The sequence below is a fragment of the Sinohyriopsis cumingii genome, chromosome 14 (assembly GCF_028554795.1).
Source record: "Sinohyriopsis cumingii isolate HCF-2022 chromosome 14, ASM2855479v2, whole genome shotgun sequence".
Classification (NCBI taxonomy): Eukaryota; Metazoa; Mollusca; class Bivalvia; order Unionida; family Unionidae; genus Sinohyriopsis; species Sinohyriopsis cumingii.
In genome coordinates this window covers 98,745,077-98,768,784 of record NC_142974.1, presented here as the reverse complement: position 1 = coordinate 98,768,784, position 23,708 = coordinate 98,745,077, and the positions used below count along the sequence as shown (strand labels likewise).

At 34.7% G+C, this 23,708-nt stretch overlaps 1 long non-coding RNA gene across 1 annotated transcript; it reads left to right on the top strand.

Annotated features, from left to right (window-relative positions):
* The first annotated feature begins 15,069 nt into the window (after nt 1-15,069).
* Nucleotides 15,070-22,034, top strand: LOC149784470 (uncharacterized). Its single transcript, XR_016413876.1, has 3 exons — nt 15,070-15,214; nt 20,894-20,987; nt 21,578-22,034. It is a non-coding gene; the product is annotated as an uncharacterized LOC149784470 (long non-coding RNA).
* The last annotated feature ends 1,674 nt before the right edge of the window (nt 22,035-23,708 follow it).

Here is a 23,708-nt window from a genome sequence, read left to right as displayed (position 1 = left end):
CAGTAAACATTTGAGTTAAAATACTCAGTGGAAGTAGATTGCAAGCATACTATGTTTTAGAATAAATGTTAACTTGCTTCAATAAATTAGAATGCAGCCACATTTACTGTATCAAAAGGTTCTTTCATGCGCTGAACATTGGGTGCAGACGAAAACAGTCCATCAAAGAGTATTTCAAGGTCAAAGGTTAGTTGCAAGTAGATCTTTACCTTTCATTATATAACAGTGCCTTATATTACTGTGATCAATTCTAATTCGTTCAATGATTCATAACAGTATCGTACCATGATGCCTGCCAATTCCTAAATAAGGATTTTTTGGTGGCATGTTTGATATCAGTGTATGCGGATGCTGGAGTTCGCGGGTTCTAACCCCGGCCGAGTAATATCAAAAACTTATAAAAATGGTACTAACAGATGCCTCGCTTGGCGCTCAACATTAAGAGATTAGTGTTAGTACTGGTAGGCCTCGTGTTAGGATAATGTGACTGGGTGGGACAAGATGATACATGTCTGCGGAATGATATCCCAGTGATAGACATAACCATAAACTGCCACACTGCAAACATTGTGACGATTTGACTAAAAGAGTTTTAAAGCTACGTTAACAATCACACACACACACATAGAGGTTATGTGTATACACACTTGGAATATGTTTCAGATCTGAAATGTGATAGATGAATAAAACATGGGGATATTATATCTTTCAGTGAAACAATGAGGTATAAAATTATATTGTTACAAATGATGATAAAGGCAAAAAGCAAAGACCCTCCAAGACGAGCTCTTAGAGCTTTTATTGAGCCTTTCTGTATGCAAGATAGACAAAACACTGTTCAGATGAATTGTTTCATCAACACAATTTCTTTCCTGGATTAGCATGGATTATGACATTTTATATGCAGAGAAATTACTAATGGGAAGGATTAATAATTATATGTACCTTGTAGAAAATTCATCACAACAATAGCGAATTGCATCAATTTATTATTGCAAAGATTTTTATATATAAAATACCATATCATCTAATATTCCTACAGGAGTAAGAATGAAACTATATGGAACATCATAATAAACAAAGTTACATTACGTAATGAATAATATCCTGGAAAATACAATTATTTTTCTTCCGTCATTAGATGTGTTGTGTAGTGTACAGTGTTTTTTCTACGTGTTACGAGTCTATGCTCTTAAAATAAGTAACAAAAATGAGTGAAAGATAACAAGCTTTGTCAAATTTAACACATATTTTTTTCCCTAGAATACATAAGTGAAAATGATACAAAACAACTTACGATATTACGAATTAAATTCCAAAATAACTCAGAATTACAGGCACAATTCCTAGTAATGTAAAGTCCTATATAATATACATTGCAAGTCCAGAAAATATTTCAAATGTGCAGTCGATTATTTATCTGCAGTAGCTATTGAAGTGCCGATGTGCCAACAATCTTTTGTTGAATCACAGAAATATAATTCCAGGTTTGAATTTAATATAAATTCTAGTGAATGTCTCTATCCAAGAATTTTATCAGGGCACTTTTGTATTTCCAGAGCAAATAATCACTTGAATTAAATAATTTAAACAAAATAAAATTCAGCCCAAAATAGTCACAACATAATACAACTTGAAGTTGCTAGATGTTAAAGTACGAATGACCAAATCCTCACAATCACAAGATTATATAGTTCTCTACTTGACTTCAGGTCACACTTAGCACTTTGCACATAGAGAATAATGAAGCTATTATTAGTTGCTTTCGTAAAATGAAATAAAGAAACAGAAAAGTCAATCAGGTCAAACAGAAATGAAATCAACTTTGGGAAAGGTCAAATACAGCATGCAAAGTTGCAATACAATAACATGTAATGAAATAAATTTAAAAGAACTAACAAACAATTAACTTAATTATACATAACACTAAGTATTCATGTGGAGACTGATAAATAATGTATTTATGTACTAATATCATTGTTAGTTTGTCTCTTATTTCCATTCATTTATTAAAAACTTAACTGAACAAACTTTAGAAAATCACACTCTGTTACAAGACAAAACACAACAAAACAAATTTAACTAAAAAACAAAAGTCATAATCGAGCTATGCTTATATGGCCTATGGGTCTAGAACAAATTTCGAATATATAAAGACGCAATTATGGTGCAATATTGACACAAGAGGGAAAAGAAACAACGCAGAGAGAGAGAGACAGAGAGAGAGAGAGTGTAATTGCGAACCTGCCTTTGTTGTTGTTGTTATAGGGTTTAACGCCATTTTTCAGCACAAGATAGGCTATACATGGCGGCCAGTATTAATGGTGGAGGAAGAACCGGGAAAACCCCGGAAAGAACCACCGACCCACGAGAAGCTACCGGCAAGCTTTCTCACATATCCACATTTGCCGAGCCTTGGACTCGAACCCACGCAGACAGAGGTGAGATGGCAGTGATCCGTGACGGACAGCGCTTTAGACCACTCGGCCACTCGGGGCCCCCGAACCTGCCTTTATTTGCCGTTTTAAATGGTCTCTTCTGAGTTTCTTGGGTAAAGATGTCTAGCACAGGTGTGAGATTTCTTCGAAATTGGATCTGCGTTAGATCCTAATTTGTATTTTTTGATATTTAATAATTCTACATCATATTGGACATGTGACACATTGACATCAACAAACAATTATAAAAGAAAGATTTCTTCATAATTTTAATCCATATTAAAAATACAGTTGACTCATGACGAGTAAGTGACGTACATAAGCACTATTCTTGAAAGCTTTTTTACCATAAAGATTAATATATATGATTGTCTGTAATTTAATTTTTCCCTCGTCAACTTCACTAAGTATCTCAACAATAAAACTAAACTTTCGAGACTGGGCTGTGGTCAGGAATAAATAGTGGCGCTATATTACTACACCATATGAATGCTACACTTGTAGGACGGATTATAACTGTTAGTTATATTTTAACTAAAGTTACTACTGTTTGTTGGTTTGTTGGTATTGGTGTTGCTGATCCTTTTTCTATGCTTCCACCTTATTTTAGACGTCTTAGAATTTGCTGATGCGACCCTTAGTGCTGCTATTATAGAACAGCAAAAATGTAATTAAAACTGCAACTACTATTACTAGAACTCACTATGGATATATGAAATTAATTCATTCCAGGAGAAATGCAGTTGCGATTTGATGACTATGCAAATGCTAAAATGTTATATCTTGCATAAACATTATTTTTATTATCCAGCCTCTACTATGGTGAATACAACACATGGTTGCTATTCCGACATTTGCGGGAGAGTAAACAGTTTCTTAAGATTAAACATTTTAACTTGCTTATGCTTAGTCAACTCCTTCAAGGATTCCGTTCATTATTGGATATCTCAATACAGAGGAAAGACTAATCTACTTGTGACTCATTTAAACAGACATAGAAGATACAACTTTTTGAATTAAAGCTGGTCTACACACATATTTTGACGTGCAGGGCAAGACTTTTTCATTCTGTCATATATTCGTTAGTCCGAAGACAATTGTTCCATTTCTGACCCTCGCTGTCGCCTGGTTGATGAATGAAACATATGCAGACCTAACAGTCCTCGAAAACAGTAATAATTTATTTTTAAATCCTACCGTCCATACATGGAATAATCTTGCTGATTCAACAAAGAAAGAAACAAATTGTATAATATTTAAAACTGAATTGAGGTTAAGACAACATCGGTATCGTTCTATTATGGAGAAGGGGATAGCAAATTGACTATCTTGCGCTAATTATGAATAAATGTAATGATTTACGTCATGCTTTGCACATGAACTATGTAATGAAAGAGATAATTCTCCATATAATGACAAAGGTATACAATATATTCAGTGCATTTATAATCATTTCTTGCTAACATAGACCATAACTGTCTTTTATATGGGTTATATAATTTGTTTGTGAATGAAATTAACGTTTATTCGATATAATTTAAATGAAAGAAAACAAGTGTACAAGCGTTACATAGAACTGTTCATAAATAGGATACTATATATTCGTCTTTTCTGACAGTCACAAAAAGGTACACTATTTGCTTCCTCCACGATCAAGTTATCTCTCTCTCTCTCTCTCTCTCTCTCTCTCTCTCTCTCTCTCTCTCTCTGATAAGGAGAGGGAGTTTTCTAAGTTGTATGAACCTGTTGCCCAATCCTATTCTAACACTTACTGAAATGCAATATGTGTGCTGTTAACTGAATAATGAAGGCTTTATATCGTACATACATATCATTATACTGCATGATGAAGACCCTGTCACAGCTTGGGCAGAATACTACCTTAGCAGCACCAAGAACTGCCAAAAGAAGAGTCACCTACTGATTGTGTCCGCTGGCATAATGCTTGGAGCACTTGGTGCGCTGGCGAAAACCTAAAGTTCGACTTAACAATCGCATGGTCCGAGCAATAACTGCCCATAACGCGTGACTGTTTGTATTGCATGTGAGCAAACCTACGTTTATGACTTAACACGAACATCTCTCCACTGAAAGGCAGCGTATATTCTTATCATGATTTGACAGAAAGCACCAAACATAAGTCATTTGATAAAACAATTAACATATTCATGCTGTTTAGAGATCTTATTTAGAGATCTTTGCAACATTATATCAGCGTCTCAAATATTTCTAAAGGAAAAGATAAACTTATAGTGCAGAACGTAAATCTGGGTGTGAAGTTCTATGTGACTCACTGTTATGCGTTGGGGTGGGGTGCTCCCAATATTTATTTGAATTACTGTGGAATTCCCACCCTGGCTCGTTTTTTGTAGGAAGTGAAATTAGTGATAGAGAGAGGTAAAGCTCCGAGCCCCCAGTCAGCAATACCGACAATTAAATTATTAAGAACACAAACGTGAAATCCAAAAGAATAACAACTTAATACAAATTAAACGATATTAATTTCTCAACCAATCTACTTCCTCTCGACCATGTGACAACCTATTTCATCACGTGATTTTAGTGTGAGATGGCTTTCCCCTGTACTTGGTTTCTACTCATCTGTGTTTACTACGCCAATTGCTTTCCTCCTTCCGGCGTTCTCCGATTCTTCCTGTCCTCTTCCCCTTTTGTCTTCTTTCTCCTCCTCCTTTTCTTTCTCTCTTTCTCCTTCAACGAGGCTTGTTCCCCGCCTACTTCTGTTCTCTATTTCTCCTTCAACGAAGCTTGTTCTCCGCCTACTTCTATTATGTCTCTCTGAGACTCGGGACTTGACTACTCTGTCCCCAAAAGCTTCCTTTACGAAGCTTTCTGTCCTCAGAATGTACTAAGAGTTTTCCCGCCAAATCACGAGTGGCTCCCTCGGAGTGAGTATATTCTGCTTCTCCAGTACGACGGCTTACAAATCACTAATTCGTTATCAGTTCAAATGACTGTTAAGTTCTGGTTCGAATTGATGGCCCCACCCTTCCTCAGTTCTGATTGGATATCAATACTACCCCCAGTCGGTACAGATTAACAGACGAGCCTCATGCCATCTGTCAAAGCGGGGAGATTTACAATAGCGTTGAGGGTCCTTTGTTCTCAGAACAAAGCTTCTAGCATCTATATGCTAGTGTTAACACCTAACGAGGCGGCTTTTGTACAAACAAAAATCGCCATAACAGTGCAGGGTCGACAAACCCACTGCGCTAACCCATTCCTTTGTTCCTGACTTACGTAACCACGGGCAGGCAAACGTGACACTGGGCCAAAGATCTGCATGAAATGATAGTACATTGACAGCAAACAAAAACAGAAATTGGGCTATTAAAAGTCAATAAACGTATACGTAACTGTTAACTTGAAAGTATTTATCTTATATTAAGTATTAACTAATAATGAATCTTTAATCGGAGAAACGCAACTCTATTTCATACGTACACCCAGAGCTTATTAACTCAAGATAATTCTTTATAAAAATTAAAACATGATTATTGGTACATTATATCAGCACACTAATATGTTTTCATATTATGATGACTAAATAAGTTTTTAATTGTTTTAATTTTTATGGATCACATTTTACACTGCATCAATGCATTGATTCACCTTCATATATATATATTTCTGATCTTCTGTTACATTAACTAATTTTTTTATGTATTATCTGTTACAAGGATATATTCATTTATATATATATATATATATATATATATATATATATATATATATATATATATATATATATATATATATATATATATATATATATATATATATATATATATATATATATATATATATATATATATATATATATATATATATATATATATATATATATATATATATATATATATATATATATATATATATAATGATGTACTTACCTTTTAATATCACAAAAATGTAAAGAAAATAGGACTGTGTGGCGACAAAATGCATAAAAAGGGACGGAGAGCTCATAGTTTATTTGAATTTGTTTCTCTTTTGAATATGTCTGTTTTCCAACTGAATGCATTCTATCAAATTAATCTGTTTCGCGGTAACAAAGTTGATATAATTTTCCTATTGGTTGACAATAAATAATTATCCCACCTTGTTGATCCACGTTCTGCAGGATTGCCTTATTACTATACGTTTGAAAGCTGATGTAGAAGTCGTTATTCATTTACTAACATGTATTTCCCTGTTTAGAGAATGAATGTATTTGTCAATGAAGAAGCTTCAAAAACAATTTCTATCTATATTTTCCTCCTATGAAGCAAACTTTAATGAAATCAGTTTTCATGCACATTATCTATAAAGATATACTGCATGGGAAAGTTGGCATGACTTGCTTCTCTTTCTTTTCTTTACTCTGTATTGATTTTAACATAGATCGTGCTTCTGGCTACGTAGTCTCTGCATAGTTATTTCAACATCTGGGATTGAACGCATCAAAACTAGTTTAATAAGTAAGAAAGACCTAATGTATGATCCAGTTAAATGTGTGTGTATATATATATATATATATATATATATATATATATATATATATATATATATATATATATATATATATAGTTACGCATATTTAATTTGCATTGTCTGTTAGTAAGTTTTTGTAAATTATTTTTATTTCATTATATGCTATTGTAATGTAGCATGTCTTTTGGACATAACCTCGTCCAGAATCAATCTTAATTTCCACTTGTCCTAAATTAATGATGTTTTTAATTCTGTAAATAACTAGTAAGTAGCTCAATTATGTGTATGGGATTAATATCAGGACCATTAATATTAGACGTGAACTTGTTTATTTGGATCTGGATCTAGGTTATTGGAATTCCACTACAATTTACCTGGTGTACCTGATATAGTCCAGGTTGTATATTATACTTTTAGCGACAAGCTTTCTAATTATGACTAAACATTAAGAATTTTCTTGAGGGTTATTTTCCATTAGGTAATGATTTTGTTTTATTTTTAATGTTTATTGTGACCTAAGGTCAAGTGGAAGATTATGTAATCTTGTTACTGGAAAGATTACCCATTCTTGCTTTAATGTCCAGCAGAATCAATTTGTATTATTGTTTTGTCCAGAAGTTCATTTGGGCTGGAATTTATTCCTTCAAATTGTTCAACTTAAGTGATATTTCTCTGGAAATACAAAACTGTTCTGAAAACACTCTTGTAAATAAAGACTTGGATTTATAGTGGAATACATACAAAAAGGTATATTCTCTTATTGCATGATTGTGATCCAACATAAGACTTTTGGCACATATGCAGCATGCAGTGTATCACAGTTACATCAACAATTTCATCATTGAATTTGATTTGGATTTCAACTAATGTTTATTCAGAACGTTTATATTCCGGACTTTTGTCTGTAATTCTATGATCAGTTTGGTATTTAAATGGCAAGACCATAAGTTCCTTTTTCATTTTCACTTTTTATTCTAGTGAAATAAATTGTTTCCTGAATTTTTTTAAAGCTTGCTTGTTGTTACGAAATGCCCGATATGGCTCATTTAGTCTTCCATACTTTTCATATACTCAGGTTGTCTTGTTTCACGCGCCGTAATATTTCTGTATAAATGTAATTTTTCGTCGTATCGCGTGACGCTTTTATTGCTCGCGCGGCACGTGCGAAATAATGTATTATTGCGCACTACTATATATATCGGGTAGAGATATTGAAGGGCACAGCCAATATAGAGGGAAGCTCTAAACATATTCAGCTGTCGGGCAGGTGCCATTGTAATTTAGTTAGAGCCAAACAGTTGGGTGAGTCGAATGTTTTTTAGTCAACTCTTTTTATTATTTACAATAATTATTCAGTTTCGTAAAAGCACATTCATTGTTGTATTATGTGGTCACATCGTTTATCGTATTTGCAATTCAATTTATTAAGATATAACCTAGGCAATGTGGTAGCGAGTTAATTTCATCTAGTCGCTATCACGACTAATTTCGAAAACATATTATGTATGTATTAATGTCATAGCATTACGTATATTTATTTTTATTGCATAACATTCCTAGGTCATACTTCGTACCTATCGTATACTCTTAAAGTAGTTGCAACAAAACCGATTCCAATTAAACTAGACTATTGGAAAGGTGCATTTATTTTCCATATTCAGCTCGCCGGTTATGAGCAGCCGGATGGGCTTGTGGTTACCGTGACGTCTGGTGTACCATTACTAGTATAATCCACCAATTCAGCGCCAACGTACGGGTACAAGTGCGGAGGGGAAAGTGACCGTGCCAGAGAGAGGGCCGTGTCAACATGTATTTTCCAATCAAGTAGTGTTTTGACTACAAGTAAAGCACAATAAGAAGTAGTGTATTGACTACAAGTAAAACACGATAACAAGTAGTGTATTGACTACAAGTAAAGCACAATAACAAGTGATGTAATGACTACAAGTAAAGCACAATAACAAGTGATGTAATGACTACAAGTAAAGCACAATAACATGTAGTGTACTGACTACAAGTAAAAGCATAATAAGTAGTGGTTTGACTACATGTGAATTGTGACAGTAGTGTCTGACTACATAAATGTTTGCAACCAGTAGTTGATTATATAGGTTTGCAACAAGTATTTGTTTATATGAAAGTTTGCTAGAGATATTTATATACATGAAGTTTATATGGAGTTGCTAGAACTTTTTGACTACATGAATGTGACATAGTAGTCAAAGTATATTACATGTGTTTTATATTAATTTTAAATGCTTTTCTGTGTTATTTTCATATCATTAGTACCAGTGTTTAATATATTGTCATTTGTCATCCACGAACGTGTTTATTGTTTCTTTAAAACCCTGTCCGGTCTCAAAGGGTCAGCTCGACTACGTTACACTTGTTGACACTTTCCTCTTACTTATTTTAATAAATATATTTATTTATGTGTGCGTGTGTGTCTAAAGATCATAAATAATTCTATTTTTTATAAAGATGATTAATGAAATGTCCGTAAATTATTTATAATTCGGCATTTCGAGGCTTTAAAGATGACTTAATACTATTTCATTGTCCCTTGAGGAGCTGATGTGTAACTTGTTGAACTTGCTGGAACGCTAGGGAACACGCCTAGTTGTTAGCTGTTAAGAAAGCCAAGCCCCCCCCCCCCCTTCGTCGAGGCAGTCGCAAAGTGGATATTACACTCCATGCACTTTATATACAGCTAATTTGATCTACAGCCTAAAGACATGCTATATATGTTTGCACTATGCCAGGTATTGCTGAAAATAATTACGCCTAGATAAAACAAGGGAGCAAACCGTTGAGTGGGGGAAAAAAATGTATAAATGTACTAAGCCATTCACTCAGCACAGGGAAAGCGAGGGTGTCAAATTAAGGAAACCTGGCAGTGTGGTGTTGGTGTTGGGATTGATCTGGGATTTGTCCAAGTTGTGGTGGTATTTCACGAAAAGTGAAACAATATTTCAAAGTTTTGATGCTAATCAGATTATCTATAAAAGTCAGAAAGCTTTGCCGCATCACCAATAAGCGGGAGATCGGTAGAGGAACTAGGTTTGAATAGCTGTCGTTCAGATTGCTTGCTTGTACGTTTCTCGCTCTTGAGCAGTTAACTCATAAAATATCTAGTTGACATCCACTGCAACTACCATATTATTCGAATTCTGGATATAGATGATTGAGAGTCTGACTCTAAGGAACTTATAGATTAAATAGATTAAGGCCTCTAGTAGTATAGTGTGACTTGTGGCGTACAAAATATGAATCCACCACGTTAAACAATCTGGTAGGACAGTCGTGGTCTGTGCGCTGGAGTAGGTAGCAAAACCTATCCTTGCTGAACATTCATAGGTCTCTGCTTGCCGCTCAGACTCAAATATATATATTTCATCCATTGCATCCATAACTGAGTCTTTGACTCAGTTATTTACAGTTAAAGTAGGCAAGTTACGAGATTTACTCCAGAGCAACATCGTCGAACTTTAACATACCATATGCCTGCGTATTTATGCGAGGAGGATTGTATAGGCAAGCTTACTAAGGGTAGCTTCTTTGGATGCCAGGATGAAATGCAGTCGTTAAGTAGAAAATGCGCGGTGGTGTCTAAAAACGTTCTAGCAAGTGCACAAATGAAGTCCTTCAAATAGCCATAATGGTTCACTACAAATTCATTTGCGTCTTTTCAGCATAGGGCATATAGTATGCATAGTACAAGAGAAAAGTACGAAAATGATGTCGCTGAAATGAAAGTGGCCCTTTAATTTCAAATGTGGGCTTAAGTTATTCAATTCACCGAGTTGAACACACCTACGACCTGGACTATCTTTTTCTGCATTCTTACACCTTCGCTCTCGTATTCTATGCCTCTTTTCAGCTAGTAAGGCTTCCGATCTAGCGTCGATGTCTTGTCGAGGACGATGACAAACCTGTTTTTGTAAAATGTGGCATTATCAAGAAACGATTACTGCGTCCTTAAAACACTCCGCCACCATTATCAATTCTGGTACCTTGGCTCACCCTGGACGTGGATGTGGTTTGGGACGTCCTTGATCGTCACTTACGATTGCTGTTTAAAGGGTTGTAGAAATTCTCCGTATAAAGCTAGAACTCCGCGCTCTTTGTAGCATCCTTGAAGAGCAAAGGTATAGCCTTCAAGCTTTTCGCAGGTATATCGAGATGTATTCAATACACTTAGTCGCTATTCATTAAAACAATTTTTCAACTGCGCAAGACTCGGTGGCAAAATTAACCGCCTTTCCCATGTACTGTGGCTTGATCATTTGCGAAGTTCCGAGTGGGTCACAACATCAGACTCCAGGGAGAACTCGAATGGCTATAAGTGCTCTAGATTACCATGCCGAAGTCGTTAAAAATCAGCTCAAACGAGCGTCTGTCTGGTAATGTGACATATCATCCTTCAGAAGTTTAAAGGAAGATGTTGTTGTTGTTGATCTAGGGTTTAACGCGATTTTTCAGCTCAAGATAGGCTATACATGGCGGCCAGTATAACTGGTGGAGGAAGAACCCTGGAAAACCCAGGGAAGAACCACCGACCCACGAGAAGCTACTTGCAGGCTTTCCCACGTACCCACGCTAGCCGAGCCTTGGACTCGAACCCACGCAGACAGAGGTGAGATGGCAGTGATCCGGGACGGTGAGCGCTTTAGACCACTCGGCCCCTCGGCGCCCCTTAAAGGAAGAAACCTGGAAAACCAAGGGAAGAACCACCGACCCACGAGAAGCTACTGGCAGGCTTTCCCACTTACCCACGCTAGCCGAGCCTTGGACTCGAACCCACGCAGACAGAGGTGAGATGGCAGTGATCCGGAACGGTGAGCGCTTTAGACCATTCGGCCACTCGGGGCCCCCTAAATTTAGTAGAGATGTTGGTATCTGCGGTGAATACGATTTTAACTGATCTACAATTAAAAATATCCCCAAATTTTCTTACGTAGGTTTGGTTTATCAAAGTGGAATTTCTTATTTACCTCCAAATGTCTCGTCCCTCCCCCCACTCTCCACCGACCCATCCCGTTGTTTATCTTGGAAGGTGTTAGGCATAAGCTTAAAACATCATAGCTGTCTATAATGCCCGAAATGGCAAAGCCATATAACTGGCAAGGCTAAAAGATCTCTAATTGCACTGATTGCTAATAAAATGGTGCATTTCTTATTTGTTACGGCTTTAAATATATACATCCCTGGTAAAACTTCGTCAACTACAGGTACCCCCAGACTGGAAATCGAGGAGGTTGTATCTGCAAAGTTTGTGAAGATCTATCATTTCCTGTTTATCTTAGAAAAATTCATATATATATATATATATATATATATATATATATATATATATATATATATATATATATATAATAAGGTATACGCTAATATTGTCACTGGATTCACTGTGATTAGTGAATTAAGGATCATTCGTTCGTCTTTCAATCTATTACATTTCTTGTGCTTTAAGTTTTTACATGTTTATCATGTCCAGGTTAGACAACTGAGAAAATGGACAGTATGAAAAGGACATTAATAAGCGAAAATTACACACTTCAACCACAACGTGTTTCTCAGTCCATGTTATAAGTTCAATATTCTTTTCAACACAACCAACATAAAACATTTGCATTCAGAAGTTAATGTTTCTTTTGAAAAATCGTGGCTAAAAAACAACTGCGATGCTCAATACCTTCCTGATTAGCCATTACTAAGAATCGTAGCTGCATACTTCAAAGTAAAACGTCGCTTCTCTGCTGGTGCTTGATTATAGATTCATGAAAAAGTGACGAAGACAGTTACCTTTTTCATAAAATTCACTTCGCTTATTGCACGAACAGAGCAGACTTCAATGCATTGTAGACGATTTGGGTGCATTAAAAATATCATACTCTCAAATCATCAGACATATACTGCAAACGTTAGATGTTCATCATGGTCATTAGACCTTTTGTGTAAATACAAGTTTAACGACAAGTCTCATATGCAGTAAACGTGCACAACAATAAGATGCTGGTCAAATTTCAAGTGACAAGCGTCTGTACGTTTGAGTGTATGTGTGTGTACGCTATGCTCTGAGGAGAGGGTCTGGGACCCCCATCCAGCCATTATATCTATTTGTTAATATAATATAATGCTAGGGACCCGTTAATATAATATAATGCTAGGGACCCCTTAATATAATATAATGCTAGGGACCCCTTAATATAATATAATGCTAGGGACCCGTTTTACGTGATAATATGAGAATTTAACATCAAACGTGTTTCTCAGTCCAATTTCTTAACAACTAACATCTGCTTATTTTATGGTGCGTGGTTTTGGAATATTTCGGTTCAATAGTTAATGTACATCTTGAACCTTCGAAGCGCAGCATTAGTAGCTTGTTCATGTTCGACCTGTCCTGATTGACTGCTGTTGACTGGACACAGGACGTTACAGATACAGGCTAGGGGCAGATTTCAGACTAAGACACTTTAAGCCAGCTCATAGATACGTATGTAGATTTCATGGAAAATGTGAGGGCATAAATAACTGTATTCTTCGTTGGTATCAGTTAGAGTGAAACAGTCAATATTGTTTACACAATTCCATCTGTTGAATATAAATGTTCTGTCTCCAAATCAATACTGGTTTCAAAGTGTAAGGGAAAAAGGGCAAAACACCCCACTTTTAATAGCATATCTCGTGTATCGCTTTTTTAAATATATAATACAGATACGATCTTATTATTGCAGTATGAACACTGAAAAGATGTATGACATGTATGTACATATATGTCATGATGATCCAGTGTTCGTGATCGTACATGTCCGATATAAATAATAACGGCATTCGTTCGTTGTCTCCTATGGAATTATATGTTTATTTCTGCATCCATTAATTTCTTCACAGTGGGTTTTGAAAATAGTTTGGAACTAAAAGAGAACATATGAAAAATTTCTAACTAGCGCACAAAACATATTTTTGAAATGTGATTTATTGAGAATGAAAATCAAATTTACTACTTGATGCAGAATAGTATGTAATTAAGCATTTTCTTCTGGCGTACGTTACATAATGGACAGGGTAGGAAGATATCGATGAAATCTACATCCTCATTTTGCTACGTTACTCGGGTTTGTTGTTATGTATCCCTAGCTAGACCACTATATATAACGAAATGTTACCAGTCTAGAGTTTGTACAGCCAAAAGCATTAATTGGGATCAGCCATGGTTTGGTTTCCGCTCTCGGTGTGTCTCACATCTGTTTGTATAATGTGTCAAAACGCAAAGAGAATACAATGGAATCAATGAGGGATAAAAGGAAACCCACTACATTTTCAATGCAATCCGTAATGGACTTCTACTAGATTGAGTGTATTTCCACTAGATTGGGTGGAAAATACACCAGTATGAGTTGAAGTCCACTATTCACTGTGGGCACATCATCCCCTGCCTCTCTATCCAGTTTCATATGATTGAGTTGGCCATCCTTAAAACAAGATGCTTTACTGTATGGAGCAAATTCGTTGCTTATTTTGAGTGCTTCCATTTGTCAAAGAAAATAATACTAAACATGGGATTCACCGAGTCTTTCTAGCAGTGCCAAATATTGTAGAACTAGCGTTTTATGTAGAAATAGCGGTAAGTAAGCAAGACCTTTTTAACGTTTCTAAAAACGTCACTTTGCCTAGAGACTCAATTAGAGATTTTATATCTACACTAGAGATTACACCGAAGGCATGTTCAATACAGCTTCCTTCAATGGTGCTGACAAGTAATGTGCTCGGCAATGGATGGATTATTATTATACTGAAGATAGAATCATCGCAAAAAAACAAATACGTTCACGTGTTATTACTGATTTGTTTTTACTCTCCTTGAAAAGAAACACTCCTTACAAATCAGTTCGTTTGAAGAGCCTTGATAATTTAACAGTAGCTAGTCTAAAATAGTGTTATCGAGCGCAACATTACCAGGTGCGTGACGTTACAAATTACATATAAAGTACTTTGAATCCGAATAAATTTTTTCCCGAGCATACATCTCGTCAGCCATGATTCCGTTCAAGTGCTTTGGGTATGTGTTTTGATTGCAATATCAATAAAATATTCTCCTATTGGTCCGCTGTGACAACTGATACCTACTTCACCTGAGAACATGTATAAATAGTGAAGGTTTGATCCACTCAACATTGCGACTACAAGCTGCGAACTGGTAGAGCGTCTTTTTCCAAAAATGAGAAATCTCACCTTGTTGCTGCTTCTTCTGGTTCTGTGTGCTGTGGCATTTTCTGAAGGTATGTATTTGTTTTGTTTTGCCATTCTATTTTCTTTATTTCTTTCTTTCTGTTGCTCATTCTATCTTTCTTTTCTTTACTTTTTCATTTCTTCTCTGTTCCAGAATTTGTTGTCTCTACGTATATGAGTATACAGAAGATGTAACAGTTAATGTGTATCTATCTCTTTCTCTCCGAGTTATTTTCTTTAAACTTATTCATTGGAAGTATGAAGTGCATTCGAATTATTTCGTATTCAAACTATATTCAATGCAGTCTCCCACCTTGCGCCTTCCGGTAATATTGTGTGGTTGACCGCTTCGTCTACATAATATATCGGTCAACCTTAGCTATAAATAAACTCAAATATGTCCAAACAAAACCGAGACGTATTGTGTTCTTTGACTTACAATATAATATTTTCTTAACGCGTACTCTGTGTCTTTTTCATATTGGGTCATTTTTCAATATGACGAACATCAGTAAAATCATTTCCAAACAGTGGTGTAAATACTACAGAACGATGCCCGTGAACTGAGAATTCATTCTCGTTGAGATTATAGTTGTTTGATTAGATGGAGATGTCCTTAATGGAACATAAAGACAGATATACCAATAAAAAACCCAGTGATTAGTGTGCATTGTTGCGCAAATCATTGAGAACACATTAAGGTATTTAAATGCTTTGGACAAGGCGCATCATGATATGTTGCATCGCAGTACTAGAGGCACGAAGATTTCTTGAAGATTGATGGTCACTAGGTTATAATGAAGGAAACGAAAGGTTATAGATTCAGTATGACTTACATGAGACCAATATCACGTTAATGAATGCAAATAAAGATGATGGACTAAACATGTAAAATTTTAAGACTATGGATCTTTGATATGGGTCACCTAAGTTAAATATGAGAGAGTACAATCAATTCAAGTATCAATAACGTATCTAGGCCTAATTATGATCAACGTTTGCAGGATAAAGTCCCTTATGTATGTATGAATGTAAAATCATTGCCAAACCTCGGTGTAAAAGTTACATAATAATGCGCTTAAATGTCGTGCTTGTAGAGAAAACAGTTATTTGATTAGATGGAGATATATTTGAATAAACTTTTGTTTTTATTAACCCCGTGATACGTTAACCACTGGCTCGGGGAACCATCCCATGGTCACCTTACAATCAAACATTTCTGGTTATCAGATAATCTAGAGATAATCAATATTATCTACAGAAAAAGCAAACACACACACACACACACACACACACACACACACACACATGCAAAAATGCATATGGCACACAATCTAGGTAACATGGACTTTGTGATATTACAGTATTTTGTTTCTGTTTACCATCAAGTCAAAGACAAGTTACACTTTCATTATTGAGGTCCATTTTTGAAGAAATTGGTCCTCTTTTTTATTTATCTTAGAAGTGTATTTTTCAATGTGCATTGCAACTATTTGCTTAAAAGCAAAAATAGAAGAATTTTTCATATTGAATCTGCAAGTATAAATATAATATTTTGCCAAAATAAGCAGGAAATTACACAAACTGTACAGTTGTTCACTTCCTAAGGATATTTCTTTTTTGGACAAATGTACAATATTTGGGTAAAAAGGTGCAAAAACTTCAATCATAAAGGAGATGCTCAATACTTTCATTTTCACTCTTTCAGAAAATACATTTATTGTCATCTTATATGTTAATTCGTTTCAGAAAATCATTAGTGGCGATTATTCTATGGATTAATTTAAAGTTAAAAGAGATCAACTTGGTATCCTTGGTACAGCATTTCGCCCGGCTATAAATCTCAAACCATTCCTTGCTACTTATATTTTTATTAAATACTTGCATCCAAGTATTTCAAGAAATCATCGCTTCTAGTTTTTTTGTTGTATTATTTCAAAAGGTCTTAAATTACCGTGATCATCTACTAGATCATTCAGAATTTCAAAACCGGCTTCTGTCCAGGATTTTGTATTGATAGGACATTTTTGGGAGAGACAAAATTTTAAATACTCTTGGATAGATACTCGTTAGGACTTTGCGGTTCCTCTTTCCAATTAGATACTGCCAAAATTACATCTCTCCAAAAACCGTTTTAATGAACTTACTAAATTCTTCTAATTTCCTTCTCCCTAAAATCCAAATATCCTTTTTATTTCGGAGTATAGTTTTATTGGCTAAGTTCTGACACGTTCCATTTTCCTTTTCCAGCAATCTTTTAACCCATCTTATCTTAATATACCTAATGAATGAAAATATGTGTATTATATTTAGTCCTCCCTCGTTTTCTGGGGAAACTAATATATCAAGTTTTATTCTCTCTACTTTTCCACCCCATACAAACTTAAATAATGTGCGATTTAGTTCTGCTTCAACTGTTGCTGATGGGATTGGAAGTCCTGAAAAAAGATGTATAAATATGGGAAGAACAAACAATATATAAATATGGGCAGAACAAAAGCTTTTACAACGATGACTTTACCAACTATTGACAGATGTCTTTGACTCCAGCTTGCCAGTATTCGTTTTGCCTTTGTTAGTGTCTTTATATACTTAATTTCCACCATTTATTATCAATCTAGAGACAATTCTGTGCCAAGGTGTGTAAATTTAGAAGAAAACCAAAGTAGGCCCATTTCGGAACATATTCTTTCATTAGAAAATTCCTGTTTCTAATCCAAATAGCTTTTGTTTTTGTTATGTTACATTTAAATCCAGGTAAAAGAAAAAACCTTGCAAGATATTCATAGTTGCTTCAAAAGAAAGTTGAGATACATCAAGAAGAATAAAAGCGTCATCGGCATACTGACCCAATTTATATTCACTCTCGTCAAAGATTAAGTCCCCATACATCCACATTTTGCTTTAAAATTATAGCGACAATCTCATCCCCAATGATAAACAAATAAGGGGCAAGGGGACCTCCTTGACGACATCCTCTTTCAAGTCTAAAAAAATACATATGCCCATCATTGATAACACAACTTTTAAAGTCATTACAAAACAGTTTAAACCACTTACAAACGGAATCACCAAAATCAAAAGATTGTAAAGTTTCTTCCACAAAGATCCATTTGATTGAGTTAAAGGCTTTTTCAAAGTCTATTAACAGTAATAAACCATATTTGTTTTCATTCTCAAGTTCGTCCATGATATCGGATAATAGCCTGGCATTTTCTCCAATGAATCTACCCTTCTTATATACTTTTTGGCTATCACTAATTATTGATGGGAGAACCTTTTTAATCCTAGCTGCAATGGCTCCAGAAGTAATCTTATAGTCAATATTTAAAAGTGATACAGGTCTCCAGTTTTTAAAATATCTTCTGTCTTTTTCTTCCTTTGGTAGACATGTGATGACTCCTTGAGTCTGAAAATCTGAAAGTTTTACTACAGTATATCCATATTTTATTGATCTACATATAAATCACCCAAGAGAGTTCCAAAGAAATATTTTAATTCTACAGTGAATCCATCCGAGCCAGGACTTTTTCCATTTTCCATCCGTTTTAGAGACATTCCGAGTTCATTGATTATAAGCAGGCCCTAGCATGATTCTCTTTCCTCTTGACTAAGTTTAATATTGTGATTAAGAAATCTATTAGGACTTTCTTAAGTAGCCTCATCATCAGGCTGAGCAATTCTGCTATTTTACAGTTCCATATAAAACTCGTTTTGAGCTTCTAAAATATCTGTTTGATCAGATATATTTGTCCAATCATCTAAAATAATTTCCTTTATTGTCTTATTGACATAGTTCCTTTTTCAAGATTTAAAAAGTACTTTGTGCTTTTTTCCCAAATGCATACGATCTAGCTTTGGATCTTAATATAACACCTTCTATGTATATTTTCCTAGATTCCTCTAATTCTGCTTTTATTTTCTCTAAATGTTTCAGAGTTTCCCAATCTATGTTATTCGACAGCGCCCCCACCCCACCCCGAATTTCTATTACTCCCTGCTCAATTTTCTTTATTTTTTCCCCCTATTTTTTGTTTTCCCAATAGAATAACATATAGTTTCAGACCTTATTTTCATTTTCAAAATTTCAAAGAACATTTGATCATTACAGGAAAGAGAAACATGGAGAGAATCATCTTTATTTCCCCCTACACAATATTCATTTACAGTGTCAGTTATACACTTTTGACAAAATCAGTATACTCAATGTTCCTCACCAGTTAGGCATTAAATTTCCAATATCTTTTTCCCCTTAGACACGTTGAAAACGCCACACTCAAAACAATTCCTGATTGATCAGTCTTATACCCTGGTAAGATACAGGCATCAGCTGTATTCATATGAATGACATCCGATACAAGGAAGTAATCTAATCTACTTTGTTTCAAGGGAGGTTTTTGCCTCCAGGTATACATCTTTAAGTTTTGATTGGAATTTCGCCAGGGATCAATTAATTCCAATTTGTTTTTCAGGTCTTGAATCGCTGCCCTAGAGTGCTGGTGTTTGTCATATAAAATGTTATAAGTATCCAAATCTAAGTCTTGAACAGTGTTCCAGTCTTCGCACGTTATAAAAGATGAGTTATCAAAAAATAAGATCTCCTCCTTTAACGTTTTAGGATTATCATCATTATAACCATACAAATTCACGAGGGTTATTCTGTTGCCGTTAATTGTAATATCTAAAATAATAAATCTCCCTTGATTGTCACATCTTTGTCTGTGAATTATAAATTCAAAAGTATTTCTAAAACATATTGCAACACCAGATCTTTGAATAAACTTAAAGACCGATATTCGAAAACAAAATCCACTGATTATTGCACATTTTGGCGCAAAACATTGTGGAAACTATTGGGCATTATAAATGAAGATGGGACAACGCATCACGCTATCTATCACATAGTTATAGTGGCATGGCGATTTTTTGCCGGAATATAGTCGCTCTCGTGCAATTATTGCTTTAACGGAAATCCTGGTGGGCTAAATGTTAAGGGTTGTGTGGAGAGACAAACACACAGAAAATTAGAGACATGATAGTTTGCCCAAATGTAAAAAAGAACCTAAGTCACAGAAAGAGCTGACTCATTCTTTTCACATGCACAATCATGATGATCGAAAGATATTCATTTCTAACCTCATCGATGTTATTTTGTTTCCTCTAAAATGTGTTACGGAATTTTCAAGTCAGATACAATGGGTATAAAAAGGTTCATCACTATTATCATGCACCGAATGCCTCAGTTACTTTCCAGACATAATCCTCTCTTCATTAAACATTTTTTGGAAACTAATCTTTCTGGCACATTTGTTTTCTGAATAATAACATACCTGCTATTTATAGTCCGTTTATAATGATGCGGTATTTCAAATTAGTCTATGTCAGCCGATTATGTATAAGCTGACACATTCGTGGAATTGAATAAGACATAATGAATATGACGTATAATTACGTTTTAGACAACATTATCAAACCATATTGAAGTTTAGAAGAACTCGAACCTTATATCAATACAATATCATTTTTATCTTTGAAATCAAATGAAAATTATGTAAAGCTGTCATACTCCTGTACATAATTAGCTCACTTGCACAAGAAACGGACTTTGTTTGGAACTGACAAATCGAGGCCCATATTTAGTGTTCACATTTTAATCATCCTTTTGAAATTAATCTCTATATTAATTATTATAATGCGTGCGGGCACCAATAATTTTGCTTTATCCACAGATCTTGGAAAACAGAGAAGTTACTCGACCGAGGATGTTGCTGTGTTGGAATCTCTATTAAAGGACATCGAGGATGGAAAAGTTGACCTTAATGAGTAAATCTCTGCAAATACTGTACTTTTTCTGTAAACTCTTCCATATTTATATTTTACGGATCTATAAGAAACAGCAGAAAATCAATGGTTGAAATTGTGCATGTTTCAGGGTCTCTGAACAGAAACATTTTGATCATAATTCGCTCAATGTACTTTGAGGTCATATTGATTATGCAATGACTTCTATACCAGCAATAAATACAACAGAGAGAGGAAAATAGCTACAAGGTAGGTGATTGGCTGGCAAGATAGATAGATGGGCGGTCTTGAGCATTGAAGATAGGTTGTAGGTGAGTCTAATAGTAAGAATGTACATTCATGTTTTGATAGACTAACTGATTTATAAACAGAAGGAGAAAAACGTAGGGAGAGAAACACCAATATAGAAATAATAAAGCCTGACATAAAGAACAATAACTCCAAAGACAGACATACACGATATATGATATAATAGCCTACAGGCATGCACACAGAGAGATAGATAGATAGATAGATAGATAGATAGATAGATAGATAGATAGATAGATAGATCTTAGAGAAAATAATTAGCCTTCAGAACTTCAATGAATAAAGTTTTTCTTTTTCCACAGACTGCACAAAGATGACGCCAGTAACCCTGATCGCAGGCTCTGGATCAGATGTCGATGGCGATGGTGCAAAAAATGAGCTAACAAATTCATACCCACTTAAATCTTCTATTCTTGACATCTTGTATAATTTATTATATACAGTGTAGTGAACTAGCTTTGGACGACTTCTCTTTAATTATTTTCTTATGTAACCTTTCAACATTTTATCTTGTCTCGTATGTTAGGGATGAAAGTAAAAAAAATCTATTATAATGAACGTGTACGTGAGTAACCTGCGTAGATATCACACCAACAGAATCAAGATGACCTGCAAAATCAGCCTACCCAACCCTACTCACTTTACTCTAGTATTCCTTGCTGCCCAGAACAGAGTTTTTGAGGACGATATAGTTCTGTTCATACAAAATTGTCAATATATTTTGTAATTGTCTAATTTAATAAAAATATCCTATGTTTATGCTAAGTCCACTCTTTTTCGTCATACTATATTACGTGTAATTAACACGATATCTTACTGGTTTTATTATTTTTGTGTATGTATTTCTCAACAAAGATTCACTAAATACCCTGGTTTGGCAGATCCGACTGTAAGGTATTTTTAGTTTGGTCAGTTAACCATCAGTAATATGGACATCTTCCTGACACAGATCGCTTGAAGTTATTGGTGTATGTACTTCTTAATATACAATCAATGATTGGTTTCATTGTGCAGAGCCCGCTCTAAACAATTTCGTCTTACAGGATTTTTTGAAACAGGAGACAGCCGTAAAGTGGACAGCTGCCTGACAAAGTTGAGTTGTGGCCATGTAAGCTGTCCTCTATTGGAGTTCATGCCTTCTAGGTCTCTGATAGAAACAGCAATTATATATAACATAAAGAAGCGAAACCAATGAGTGTTGTAGAACTGAAACAAAAATTTTAATTAGCAACCTTATCAATTGAATATGTAGGAGGCTCTTACAGTATTATGATGCAAATCCAGAATAATACAAAAGAGCTATATTAAAGTATATTGGAATGTATTGGTCCACCAACCGTTAAAATGTGGCATAATTCCATGGCTCCTTTGTATTATTCACCAGACTAACATAATATAAATTTAGTCCATTGAGCACTTGTAGTTCCAACGAACAATCCAAACAAATGTTTTTCTCACAAATACTATCTAAATACAACCTAAATAGTTTTTTATACTTAGTACACACATGCTATAAGAAAAAGGAACGAATTAATTGTCCAAACCAAGAGATTTATTGTCAAGTGTAAGAGATGAGAATGCATTTTGCTACTATTCCAAGCGACAATTTGCAAATATTCCACATCCTCAAAGAACCTACCTGTCCTAAAGTAATTTTTCAGAGAATCTACCTTATCAAGCCATATATCGGGAAACAACCTGAACCTCTAAATAAGTTCAGGTTTTACAATTAATATTATTACTAATAATTGTAAACACCTACGTAGAAATTTATAGATCCTAAGCAGTCTTACATTCTTAATGTCTGTTCATATAACCTATAGCAGTATAAAAATTTTGACCTAAACACAGTCACTATTATTTACATATAGGTAAACGTGTTCTGTACGAAGGCAGTTGCAGAAAAAATCTCAAATGAACAAAGCACATCTCTTCTACACTATATTCTGGTTTTAAAGACTGAGTTAATGTCTAGACATTACGAGAAGCAACGATTATATATATATATATATATATATATATATATATATATATATATATATATATATATATATATATATATATATATATATATATATATATATATACGAGTTTACCCGCTTGTCTTGTCGATCATATCAAAATGAATATCAACTCTGAAATCTAAACATATACGACAAATTTGGAATCTCTTTCATATGTTTCATAATTTACGAATAAAAAATGTTATAAATGAATGGTTGGTCTGTTATATTTCCGGGAAGAGCCCAAACATCCAAACAACAGAAATAACACATTTAACAGCAATACATGAAAGAAATAGACATGTGTGTTGCCATAAAACTGTGACTTATTTGATGGCAAGTTATGCAAAACGTTGTCCTTGCAAAAATAACATATTTTCATAACTTGAATATAAATTTTGTACTTCAAGCAAAAATGTATGCGAGCCTA